Genomic DNA, 13,120 nt, shown 5'->3' with positions numbered 1-13,120 from the left:
GATCGGGAGTGATCTCATTAACTACTTAATGTATTAAAAATATACTAATTTAAACAAATGTTATATTGGAGTGTTCTTGCTAATAAAGCAACCTAATAACATATACACATAGGAAATGGGCGCAACATGCACCACAGAAGTACAGTAATCTTTTATGTATTCATTCTGTCTAGCAAAATAATGAATGATACCTTATCAGAGTTATGAGTAATGTTAAACATGAAATAAATAGCTTATAATTGAAGACTTACTACATACTTGTGTTAGTACAAACAATACATATGAAGATCCACAATGCATACAAATCTGAGGCACATACAGGAAAACTTCAGTAAGGAGGAAAGAAAAAGCACCACGAGAAAATTACAATGGGCCTCATTCCGAGTATGGCGGTAAGGGATAGCGGCCACCGGTAACGAGACCGGTGGCGGTGATCCCTTACCGCCATACTCCGAGTTCCCTTTGCGCCCTCGCCCTTAACGCCTGCTTTGAGCAGGTGTTAAAGTCGAGGGCGCAAAGGGGCCTCCAAGCCAATAACGGTGACCGTAATGAACGGTCACCGTTATTTGCATCTTCCCCATTCCCATTGAGCCCTATGGGGGCTCATTTGGGAATGGGGAAGAGCCTTGGTGAATGGGGAATTACTGCCCCGCCAACCTTGGAATGGGGCGGTAATTCCGCCATCCACCAAGGCGCTGCCGGCCGGGTACGGCGTCAACCAAGGCGTTAATAGCGCCATTGGTTAGCGCCGTACTCGGAATGAGGCCCAATGACATTTGACTTCATCATCATGAACACAAATTAATTGTGTGTTTGAGGCTTGGTTATTTCCACATGTATGTGCACCACAAGTTGAGGCCAAATACTAAGGGAAGTAAGTACCTAAACAATATAAAACAAGGTTAATGTCTATATATGTAGCACATTTTGAATTTTAACATTCTCTGTATTATTGAACAAAGCCCTGTGGCCTAGATATGTTAGTGAACAAATACAAGTGGGCCAGATATGTGATGTCATCAGTGATGTCATCAATGACATTTGTGATGTCATCTTTGATGTCCTGGGTTTTAGCTTTAGCAATGCACGGTGGTGGCGTGATGTTATGGTTGCTTAGCTTAAAAAAAAACTTCCAAGAAACAAAGTGTATCCACTAAGTTAAGAAAGGCGCATCTCAGTTTGCCCCAATTTGGTTGCTAATATTCAGTCACTGATTTATGATATGGAAGTAATAGAGTTCCAATAAATTCTTTTGGCAGGAATTGTTTAATTCACATTCCTATATCGTTTGCCGCCAATGGAAGTTTAATTTTTATACATCACACAATGAGTTCTCATCTCAAATTGCCCATAATACTTTGGTGCCAATGCATTTCGGATACAATCCTTCTTCAGGGCGGTATTATAGCAAAAAGCATAAAAATTAGTTTAACTAGTAACAGTATATGTATATGCAAATATAGTAATTATAACAAATATAACAATTATTGCAGACATTTGTAGAGAGTTATTTCGAAAATCACATACCCATCCACGAGTCATGTTCATTTGGAGAGGAAATAAGCAAAAATAAAACAAAACGGTATGTCAATTAGTTGACTAAAGTAGAAAGACATTCTATCATTTTCTTTTAGCTCTATATATTTGTCATACCTCGGTCAAGCCGATCTCTGGACTCGAGTCGTTGTACGTATGCACAATCAGATCTATAAGCAAATTAAACAACAATTTTGAGTCATCCTCAATCTCTTTCGTGGGTATGCTAATCCTAATCGGTACTGCTGTACTTACTCAGCTCCTGCCGTGCACAACGTGTAGCTGCAGACTGAGCCGCTTGGAACGCGCTCGTGTAAGTTTACCTTTCGTTTTAAAGGTCACCATGGAGACGGTACGAGGCGTCGTGGACCGACCTGGTGCACGTACGCCTCGCGCCCCACCCCCGAGTGTTAGCCCGGGGGCGGGGATGTCTCCATGGTGACCAGCACTCTGTGAGACAGTGCAAGTAGTTAACTGTCTACAGCGTCAATTGGCGCCGTAGCTGTAGTAATTGGAAAATTAGCAGCGTGTGTCAAAACATTTTTACATTTTTTGTCGTAGTAGTGTTTATATGCAGGACATAAGGTCCGCATTAACAATTGAACATATGGAAGAGATAAACAGTCTAGAGCATTTTCGCTCCCGAACATATTTACTGTCGCTACTAAGTCATTAGAGCAATTTGGGGCAAAATAAACAGCGCAATAATACAACTAGGAAATAAATTGTGACAAAAGGATAGCAGATATATGACAGATATTTACATGGCAGGTGTAAATCTTCTTTAGATAAAAAATCGAAGAGTAAAGAAATAATTAAGTTGACCAAAATGCTTTTACAAAAAGCACATAAAGTTTATTTCTTCATTGAGCCCCTTTGGAGAAAGGGAGCTCAGCCGGTCTATCCAAAAGGATTCTCTTTGGTCCATCCTTTTTTGGAAATTCTCGTGGATGTCTCTTTTTGAAACCACCTCTAGGATGACAAAACGGATTTGGACCAAGTTGTGTTTCTTTTCATCCCAATGTCTTGACACTGCTGAGTTAGGATTATGGTTTCTTATGCACGATCTGTGTTCATTCCACCTAATTTTTGCTACTCGCAATGTCTGACCCACATAGTACAGTCCACACGGACATTTGATAGCATAAATCACGTTGGTTGAATCACATGTAGCAAAATTTCTCAGTCTGATTGTCTCTCCTGTGTGTGAATGTTTTATTGTCTCTCCTCTCATCACATAGCTGCAATTACTACAACTTAAACACGGAAACGTCCCAATTCTTTCTGTAAGCTTCTTTTTAGGTGCTGGTTTAGTTTGAACCAGTCTATCTTTTAGGTTTTGACTCCGTTGGTAAGCAAATGTGGGTACTTCCTTAAATAGATGTTCAACTCTCTGATCGCATAATAAAGTATTCCAATGTTTTTGAATAATGCACTTAATGCGATTACTTTGTCGTGAGTATCTAGACACAAACACTAATGGTGGAGCTGATTCCTGTCTGGTTTTTGTCTTCAATAGCTCTTCTCTGTTTTGTGTAGCTACTCGTGATTCTGCTGTGTTTATTTCCTCTTCTGTATATCCTCTTTCCAGGAACTTTTTCCCCATCTCACGGATAGCTAGCTTGTAGTCTTCTGGGTCACTTACCAATCTTTTCACCCTGAGCATCTGGCTGTATGGAAGATTTTTTATGAGGCTCGGTTGATGGAAGCTGAGACGTTGTAATAGATTGTTACGATCCGTGGGTTTTCGAAAAATGGTAGTCTGATATCCTGTGTCAGTAATCTTAATGTCTACATCCAAGAAGTGTATGTTGGTTTGGGAGTGTTCTTGAGTGAATTGGATACGAGCATCTATGCTGTTCAGATGTGCGAAGAACTTTAGGTATTCCTCTTCCGTATCTTTCCATATTCCGAATATATCGTCAATGTACCTGATCCAGAGACTTAATTTCAGGAACCAATGTTCATTCTGTAGTATATGTTCGGATTCGAATTTATGCATGAATGAATTAGCATAAGAGGGGGCCATGGTGGCTCCCATGGCTGTCCCAGCCACTTGGAGATAGTACTCATTCTTATATCGAAAGTATGAGTTGTTACTAATAAACTCCAGAAGAACCATTATAAATTCTTTCTGAGCCGGTATCTCTTCAGCATTGAGTAGCATCCATTCTACCGCTTCACCCCCTAAATCGTGCGGGATCGATGTGTAGAGACTTTTAACATCGATAGTAAAGCATATGTTGTTGCAATTGAATACAGTTTCGTTCAAGAGTTGTAAAAAATGTGTCGAGTCCTTGATATATGTACTGGTTTTTTGAATCAGTGGTTGTAAGAAGTAATCCACATATTTCCCTAAGGGTTCCAGTATGCTGTTAATCCCTGCTACGATTGGTCTTCCAGGGGGTTTGATGAGATCTTTGTGTATCTTAGGAAGGGTATAAAAGTGTGGTATCTTAGGGTGTGTATTAATCAAAAATTTCTTTGTGTGGTGATTAATCCACTCCAATTCCTCCGCCTTGTCCAACAAAGTCTTCAAATTCTCTTTAATCTCCGATGTGGGATCTTGTGTCAATCTGGCATAAGTATTACCATCGCTTAGTTGTCTTTCACATTCTTCTTCATATTCCCTTGTGTTAAGTAGTACTAAGCCTCCTCCTTTATCCGCAGCCCTTATTGTGATTGTGTGGTCTCCATATAGATCACGTATCAATTTAAGTTCGTGAGGTTTCATGTTTCGAGGTGATTGACTTTTGAACTTAAGTTTCTCAAAGTCTCTTGGGACTTGTTTTTCAAAGATTTCTATTGAAGGTATACTTATTGGAGGAATAAAGGTACTTTTACTTCTGAATTCCTTAAGTTCTGCTTCTTCTCTGGCTTCTTGATGTTCTAGTTCACTGAAAAACACCTTCAGTTTCATCTTCCTAATAAGTTTAAAGAGTTCTATTTTGGAATCAAATAGTGTGCTGTCATAGGTAGGAACGAAACTTAGGCCTTTCTGTAAGGTTTCTATTTATTTCCCAGTCAAGACTCTGGATGATAAGTTTATTACTATGTTTTCTTCTGTTGTAGTCTCGTGTTGGGTTTTCCTTTTGGTCTTTCTCCTCCCCCGTCTCGTTCTCTTCTTCCTTTGTCTAAAAAAGAAGAAGTCGCTGTATCTTCTCTTGCTCGCGAAAGGCCTGAAGTACTTGGCGTGCCTGCTTCTTCTTGGTTCGGGGGTTCCCTTTCTGTCTCGGTTCCTGAACTTGATGTTTCACTCAAATTCGTAGGCTTTGGTTTCCTTTGTGGAGGAGCATATTTATCCATCCAGTTATAAACTTCATCTTTAAGGTAATCATAGGTGTCTCTTTTGAATTTGCGAATTTTCTTGGATTCTAATTCTGTTTTGTAGTCTTCCAATTTGTCATTTATCTCTTGGAGGATAGAATCAACTTCTTCTCTATTCAGTGTTGTTACCAGAGCTACTTCTATTTCCTTAATTTCTTTGCCTAAATCTGATATGTCCCTTGCCAATTCTTGTATGGTCAGTAATATAAGGTCCAGAGAACATTTGTTAAGTATAGCTTCCCATTTCTTCACAAAGATTTTGTTTTCTTTACACAATGTAGGACGCAACTGGATTCGTAATCCTCTCGGTATCCGTTGACTTTTATGGTATCTGCCTAGGGTTATCGCATGTAGCTTGCGATTTATTTCCTTTCGAATTAGATATTCTAGTTGTTTTATCTGTTGTTTAGGATCTTGTTGTTTGTTATTACTGTTTCCAAAGCCGCTGTCTTTTATCAAACCCAATATTGCTTCTGCTTCTTCAGATGAAAAACCCAGTGTGTCTGCCCTGTTAGTGGTCAGGGCTTCGATGTCAGTGTATTACATTCTTTATACGAAAAATGCTTCAATGATCCATATTATTCTTTTTGGCCTGTGTGCTCCTCCTCTAGTTGTGCTAACTGAGAAATCTAAGAAAAAGAGGACAAGAAGGGCACTACATGTTGTAGTTCACAGTTTGTCCTTTAGAAATCATAGATATGATAATTAGTAGTTTGTATGGTTTATTTTCGCCTGGAGCTGCCAATCTCAAAAGAGGTCCTGTAGCACTAGGACCAAAATGATCAAAAAAACTTCCAAGAAACAAAGTGTATCCACTAAGTTAAGAAAGGCGCATCTCAGTTTGCCCCAATTTGGTTGCTAATATTCAGTCACTGATTTATGATATGGAAGTAATAGAGTTCCAATAAATTCTTTTGGCAGGAATTGTTTAATTCACATTCCTATATCGTTTGCCGCCAATGGAAGTTTAATTTTTATACATCACACAATGAGTTCTCATCTCAAATTGCCCATAATACTTTGGTGCCAATGCATTTCGGATACAATCCTTCTTCAGGGCGGTATTATAGCAAAAAAGCGTGAAAGACAACTAAGCGATGGTAATACTTATGCCAGATTGACACAAGATCCCACATCGGAGATTAAAGAGAATTTGAAGACTTTGTTGGACAAGGCGGAGGAATTGGAGTGGATTAATCACCACACAAAGAAATTTTTGATTAATACACACCCTAAGATACCACACTTTTATACCCTTCCTAAGATACACAAAGATCTCATCAAACCCCCTGGAATACCAATCGTAGCAGGGATTAACAGCATACTGGAACCCTTAGGGAAATATGTGGATTACTTCTTACAACCACTGATTCAAAAAACCAGTACATATATCAAGGACTCGACACATTTTTTACAACTCTTGAACGAAACTGTATTCAATTGCAACAACATATGCTTTACTATCGATGTTAAAAGTCTCTACACATCGATCCCGCACGATTTAGGGGGTGAAGCGGTAGAATGGATGCTACTCAATGCTGAAGAGATACCGGCTCAGAAAGAATTTATAATGGTTCTTCTGGAGTTTATTAGTAACAACTCATACTGTCGATATAAGAATGAGTACTATCTCCAAGTGGCTGGGACAGCCATGGGAGCCACCATGGCCCCCTCTTATGCTAATTCATTCATGCATAAATTCGAATCCGAACATATACTACAGAATGAACATTGGTTCCTGAAATTAAGTCTCTGGATCAGGTACATTGACGATATATTCGGAATATGGAAAGATACGGAAGAGGAATACCTAAAGTTCTTCGCACATCTGAACAGCATAGATGCTCATATCCAATTCACTCAAGAACACTCCCAAACCAACATACACTTCTTGGATGTAGACATTAAGATTACTGACACAGGATATCAGACTACCATTTTTCGAAAACCCACGGATCGTAACAATCTATTACAACGTCTCAGCTTCCATCAACCGAGCCTCATAAAAAATCTTCCATACAGCCAGATGCTCAGGGTGAAAAGATTGGTAAGTGACCCAGAAGACTACAAGCTAGCTATCCGTGAGATGGGGAAAAAGTTCCTGGAAAGAGGATATACAGAAGAGGAAATAAACACAGCAGAATCACGAGTAGCTACACAAAACAGAGAAGAGCTATTGAAGACAAAAACCAGACAGGAATCAGCTCCACCATTAGTGTTTGTGTCTAGATACTCACGACAAAGTAATCGCATTAAGTGCATTATTCAAAAACATTGGAATACTTTATTATGCGATCAGAGAGTTGAACATCTATTTAAGGAAGTACCCACATTTGCTTACCAACGGAGTCAAAACCTAAAAGATAGACTGGTTCAAACTAAACCAGCACCTAAAAAGAAGCTTACAGAAAGAATTGGGACGTTTCCGTGTTTAAGTTGTAGTAATTGCAGCTATGTGATGAGAGGAGAGACAATAAAACATTCACAGACAGGAGAGACAATCAGACTGAGAAATTTTGCTACATGTGATTCAACCAACGTGATTTATGCTATCAAATGTCCGTGTGGACTGTACTATGTGGGTCAGACATTGCGAGTAGCAAAAATTAGGTGGAATGAACACAGATCGTGCATAAGAAACCATAATCCTAACTCAGCAGTGTCAAGACATTGGGATGAAAAGAAACACAACTTGGTCCAAATCCGTTTTGTCATCCTAGAGGTGGTTTCAAAAAGAGACATCCACGAGAATTTCCAAAAAAGGATGGACCAAAGAGAATCCTTTTGGATAGACCGGCTGAGCTCCCTTTCTCCAAAGGGGCTCAATGAAGAAATAAACTTTATGTGCTTTTTGTAAAAGCATTTTGGTCAACTTAATTATTTCTTTACTCTTCGATTTTTTATCTAAAGAAGATTTACACCTGCCATGTAAATATCTGTCATATATCTGCTATCCTTTTGTCACAATTTATTTCCTAGTTGTATTATTGCGCTGTTTATTTTGCCCCAAATTGCTCTAATGACTTAGTAGCGACAGTAAATATGTTCGGGAGCGAAAATGCTCTAGACTGTTTATCTCTTCCATATGTTCAATTGTTAATGCAGACCTTATGTCTTGCATATAAACACTACTACGACAAAAAATTTAAAAAATTTTTGACACACGCTGCTAATTTTCCAATTACTACAGCTACGGCGCCAATTGACGCTGTAGACAGTTAACTACTTGCACTGTCTCACAGAGTGCTGGTCACCATGGAGACATCCCCGCCCCCGGGCTAACACTCGGGGGTGGGGCGCGAGGCGTACGTGCACCAGGTCGGTCCACGACGCCTCGTACCGTCTCCATGGTGACCTTTAAAACGAAAGATAAACTTACACGAGCGCGTTCCAAGCGGCTCAGTCTGCAGCTACACGTTGTGCACGGCAGGAGCTGAGTAAGTACAGCAGTACCGATTAGGATTAACATACCCACGAAAGAGATTGAGGATGACTCAAAATTGTTGTTTAATTTGCTTATAGATCTGATTGTGCATACGTACAACGACTCGAGTCCAGAGATCGGCTTGACCGAGGTATGACAAATATATAGAGCTAAAAGAAAATGATAGAATGTCTTTCTACTTTAGTCAACTAATTGACATACCGTTTTGTTTTATTTTTGCTTATTTCCTCTCCAAATGAACATGACTCGTGGATGGGTATGTGATTTTCGAAATAACTCTCTACAAATGTCTGCAATAATTGTTATATTTGTTATAATTACTATATTTGCATATACATATACTGTTACTAGTTAAACTAATTTTTATGCTTTTTGCAAGTGTATGCTCTTATGGCATTTTTATTTTGTCTTTAGTTCCTTTCTTCTCTTCTCTCTTTTCCATTCTGGTTTGTTTTCTTTTCATTCATACATATACTACTTTGGTTTGTTTTCTTTTTGTTCAATTTGGTTTCCTAGTTCAACCATGGAGGGGAGATGTTGTGGTGCAGTCCTGACACCGTTCTCAAATACCAGCTGTGTTCAAGAGCGGTGTCAGGAGTTGGTAGTTGCCATTATGGGAGCGCACCTACCTGGGCCTCTGATAAATAAATGAACTACTCCCCATGCTGACTGCCTCTTCATTTGGGAAATGTGTTACTACACTTGTGCTCTGTTCTTAGGGAGTTAAGACTACCGTCGCAAAAATAATAGTTGTCGAGAAACTGCTGTCGCCGACAAGTTTGCTCAGCATTGCTTGGTGTGTCATGAAAGGTTCTCCACAGTGTTGCCTTTTTTGCCATTTCATCTTCGGCCTCTGGTTGTTCCTTTGCTTATTCTAAGTCGCATTGATAATTGCTATGAACTGTTTTTAGCACAACCTCTCTACCTTTTCCGTCAGCTGCAACAACTGCAAAATCTGTCAGCTCTGATTGCTACTAGCACCCCCGATGGTACTCATAGCTCCCCTGTGCTTCACTCTCTTCACTGGCTTCCCGTTGCAAAAAGGGTTGAATTCAAGTCACTATGTCTGGAACATCGAGCATATTATCACTAGTGGGCCATATTTCTACAGGACAAGTTTGTTCCTTAAGTCCCTACGCGGACTCTTCATTTGTGCAATGCTGGTCTGATTACCATCACCCAATTCCGGCTATCTAAAACCGGAGGCCAGGCATTCTCTGTTGCAGCGGTCAAGCTGTGGAATGCTTTGCCGTTTTCTCTCAGGAGCACTGAGAATCATTATGATATTAGACTTTCATTGAAAGCAGTGCTACTATGTCCCTCTCTCCCTGGCCAGCCCCACAGTAGCAGCATGAGTGCAAAAAAACTGTATCATAAGTTAGAAGACCAGCAAAACCCACTCTCCTCAGAAAATGTGCTCATTGTGTTAGGGAGTGCGAGCTGCAGGGGTGTGGCTAAGAGACAGCGCAGCGTTGACTCTCCCTGCAAAGTCTGCCACCTCAGTCGTGATCCTGCGACATTGCCTGGTTTCACAGCTTGGGGATGCCGGCTCATCCTGCCAACGTGCTCGGCAATGCTCAGTGAGAGAATGATCATGCAGCCTGCAAAGCAGCTACTGGGAAACAGAGCTGTTATTTTTTCTCAATTGTATGGACCAGTGTCTATCTGAATGGTCTGTTGAAACTAGAGAAGGTTTGAAGAGCCCGCTATCGCAAGGGCAAAGATAAAAACAGGGTGTGGTGTGGATTTGTGAGGTACCAATATGTCGCCTGATCGTGGAAAACAGATAACATAGATACGGGCAAGTCCAGGGTGCTGTTTTCTATGATGATTTCGAAAGGGTAGTTTGGGGAGTTTGTCCCAAGGAGCTCACGTATGTAAGGACTGTGACGAGGAAGACGGCCAAGATGCTATCCTAGTGAATTAAAAGTTACTTATCTGTAACACTAATTCTCCAGTATGCATATTCTACCTATGTTCACAAACCCCATGCCCAACCACCCCTCAAAAAAACGAACGTGGAGTAGTCCAATGCTGCCTGATGTGTTGTACTCTAAAGACCTTGGCACTCATTATGAGTATTGTAATCGAATTACCGCCACTTTCCCCACTCTGCCCAACTCCGAGTTTGGCCTTAGAGTGGAGGATCTACCTCCAGCATCATACTGGAGGTAAATTCTTCAACTGGTGGTAATTCCACTGAAATCCCCAAGGTGTCCTGTGGACTCCAAAAAATGAGGATTTACTCCAACAGCTATAAATAGGAGGAAGGTGTCCACATCAGAGAACTATTGTAACGGGTGAGGAGCATTGTCCTTCTGCTTCTCAGAATGTATTTTCAGATGTGCACAACAGTTTGCCTGCATTACCTAATTTCAGCCCATAGAAAGCAGATGAGGGTGCCTTCAGGTGTTGTGCAAATATGTCACTCACAGAACCTAAATTGACGGCGCAGTCACATGTTTCCACATAAAAAAGCTAGCAGACATACCTCACACACTGTAGACAGATGCAACTTTCAACATGGCCCGCGGGTAGACCTGGAACAGTTCCAAGAAATGCTTTCTAGTTCTCGTCCATCTGCGTTACAGTCGTTTCATTTGTGCTTGAGGGAAAGCAGTGGTACATAACCTTCTTTTAGCCTCTGCGAACATCCCCGAAGCACCCAATAGTTACAGAACCCAAAATAAACCTCTTTAACATGCTCAAACGTGCCTGCCGTCCGCGGGGAGAGGGCTTAAGGAGGCGGTGGCGAGTGCTCATTTGAACCATGTTTGCACCTGGTACTCTTTAAATAGGCTGCCTGCATGTTAGACTGACTGTGCTAGATAAACCACAGCCTCAATGGCGGCTGTCGGACCACAAATAAGCACCCCGCCTCTTGAAGTATTAACTCGCTCTGAGTGACCCCAGCCCGACAGTTTTCCTTCAACAGGGCCGTCTTCAAGGTAACAGAAAATACAGCCAACACAGTCGAAGAATTTAATTTCTATTTTTGCTCTTGTAATTATTCATTTGGTCAGGGCACGGTGACTAGGCGTTTCGGACTCTCCAAAACTTTCAAGTAAGTTGCACACCTGACAATCTTAAGAGTTTTTTTTTAAAAAAACGCCAACTTAAATGATAAGAATTGTATTCCTGCTCGGCTATGACTTTCACCTAGATTTGACACCACCTATTGACTACTTCAGAAGCAGAAAGGTCATCAGCATCATGGCTTTGCATAGAGCAAGGAGCACTCGGGCTGTGGACTCCATCTTTCTATCGCTCCTACCTCATCTTCAGAAAACTGCTCAAAACCTGGCTGTTTGACAAATACGACTAACCTGAAACGGGGGTATCCCCCTTACCCGACTCTCTGCAGCATTTACTATCATGCTTATGTACCCCATTTCTCTTTTGTTTTGTTTTCCTAAGTTGTATCTTTCGGGTTTCAGTGCTGCCAATAAATCCAATAAATAAATAAATAAACTGCCCAGTGACTTCTGATATTCTTCCAAAGTACAGTTGGGTGGGTTCTTCTGTATATTGTGAAATTATTTTGAGCCTGACCTGGCTTGCTATCCCTAAAACAGGCAATGTTAGTTAAATAGCATGAATTTTAGCAGCCATCTCATTTCGGAGCCTGGCGGCATATACTTCTGGTAATGGTATTTCAAGGGAATACCACAATGTATTAACTACTACCCTATTTAAAACCATCATTGTACCCTAAAAATCCAACAGTTAAAGGAAAAAAAAAGTACAAAGTCCTCTGAAGTTTTAAAACGTTTCTATGGATGCGGACGTTCCATGACATTCCTGACCAGCTTCCACCTGCGATAGTGTGACACCAATCCCATAGCTACTGGCATCAAGCGTCAGCAATTTTATATGCTTCAAGTTGAACGTACCTAAGGTAGGCTTCTTGCATATTTCCATCTTAATGTGCTCAAAAGCCATCCCACTAGATGTACTGTAATTTTGATTATTACTGCTTAGTATGAGACGTTGTGTACCTTTTATGAAAATGTTGTTGTTCATTGGAAACTTAATAAAATGTTTCTGAAAAAATAAAGAAAGAAAAGCCATCCCACTCTGGCCAAAATAGGCAAAAATAAAAGGTGATGCCTGGAAGGTTTAGAATTAATCTCATCCTCTGGTATAGCTCTGGGCAACCCCACAAACCATCGTTCTTCAGCCTGCCAAACCATTACACAAATGTAATTCCGGTTTGGTCCCACCGCAAAAGAAGTAGTCCTGCCTGAATTACTAGGTCACATCCTTTCTGCACAAGACCACAAGTATCCATTGGTCTAGAGACCCAAGCTACTGCTCACTGATGACGCCCAGTGAGGCCGAGACATGTCTGAGGATGCTAGTGGTCTGGGCCTAACTGCTCCTTTTGGGGTGGGATCAAGTCTGATTTGCATATGGTCTTTCCCCCTTTGTAGTGGCTTGGCAGGCTGAAAAACAGTGGTCTGGAGGGTTGCCCAAAGCTGTGCCTGTGGAAAAGATTTTAAACCTTCTAGCCATCGCCTTTTGGGATGGTGGGATGCGTATGCCCAGACGTGGGCCCCAAGCCTGCTGGGCCTAGAAACCCAAGCTACTCCTCACTGATGATGCCCAGTGAGGCCGAAACATGTCTGGGGATGCTTGTGGTCTTCTGCAGAAGGGATGTGACCTAGCAGTTGGGGCTTGACTGCCCCATTTTGGGGTGGGACCAAGCCTGATTATAATGTGGTCTTTCCCCCTTTATAGTGGCTTGCCAGGCTGAAAAACGATGGTCTGGAAGTTTGCCCAGAGCTGTGCCTGTTGTTAAGATCCTGAACC

General features: G+C 41.2%; 1 long non-coding RNA gene across 1 annotated transcript in view; it reads right to left on the bottom strand.

Annotated features, from left to right (window-relative positions):
- The window catches only part of LOC138513382 (uncharacterized), a 39,454-nt gene extending 28,473 nt beyond the window's left edge, over positions 1-10,981 (bottom strand). Inside the window, exon 1 of the long non-coding RNA XR_011281751.1 lies at positions 10,800-10,981. This is a non-coding gene — a long non-coding RNA (uncharacterized lncRNA). The remainder of the gene's footprint in view (positions 1-10,799) is intronic.
- Between the last annotated feature and the right edge of the window lie 2,139 nt (positions 10,982-13,120).

This window comes from Ambystoma mexicanum, chromosome 12 (genome assembly GCF_040938575.1).
Source record: "Ambystoma mexicanum isolate Mex_15411 chromosome 12, UKY_AmexF1_1, whole genome shotgun sequence".
Classification (NCBI taxonomy): domain Eukaryota; kingdom Metazoa; phylum Chordata; class Amphibia; order Caudata; family Ambystomatidae; genus Ambystoma; species Ambystoma mexicanum.
The sequence above is the reverse complement of the archived record's forward strand: the minus strand, read 5'-3'. Positions and strand labels throughout refer to the sequence as shown.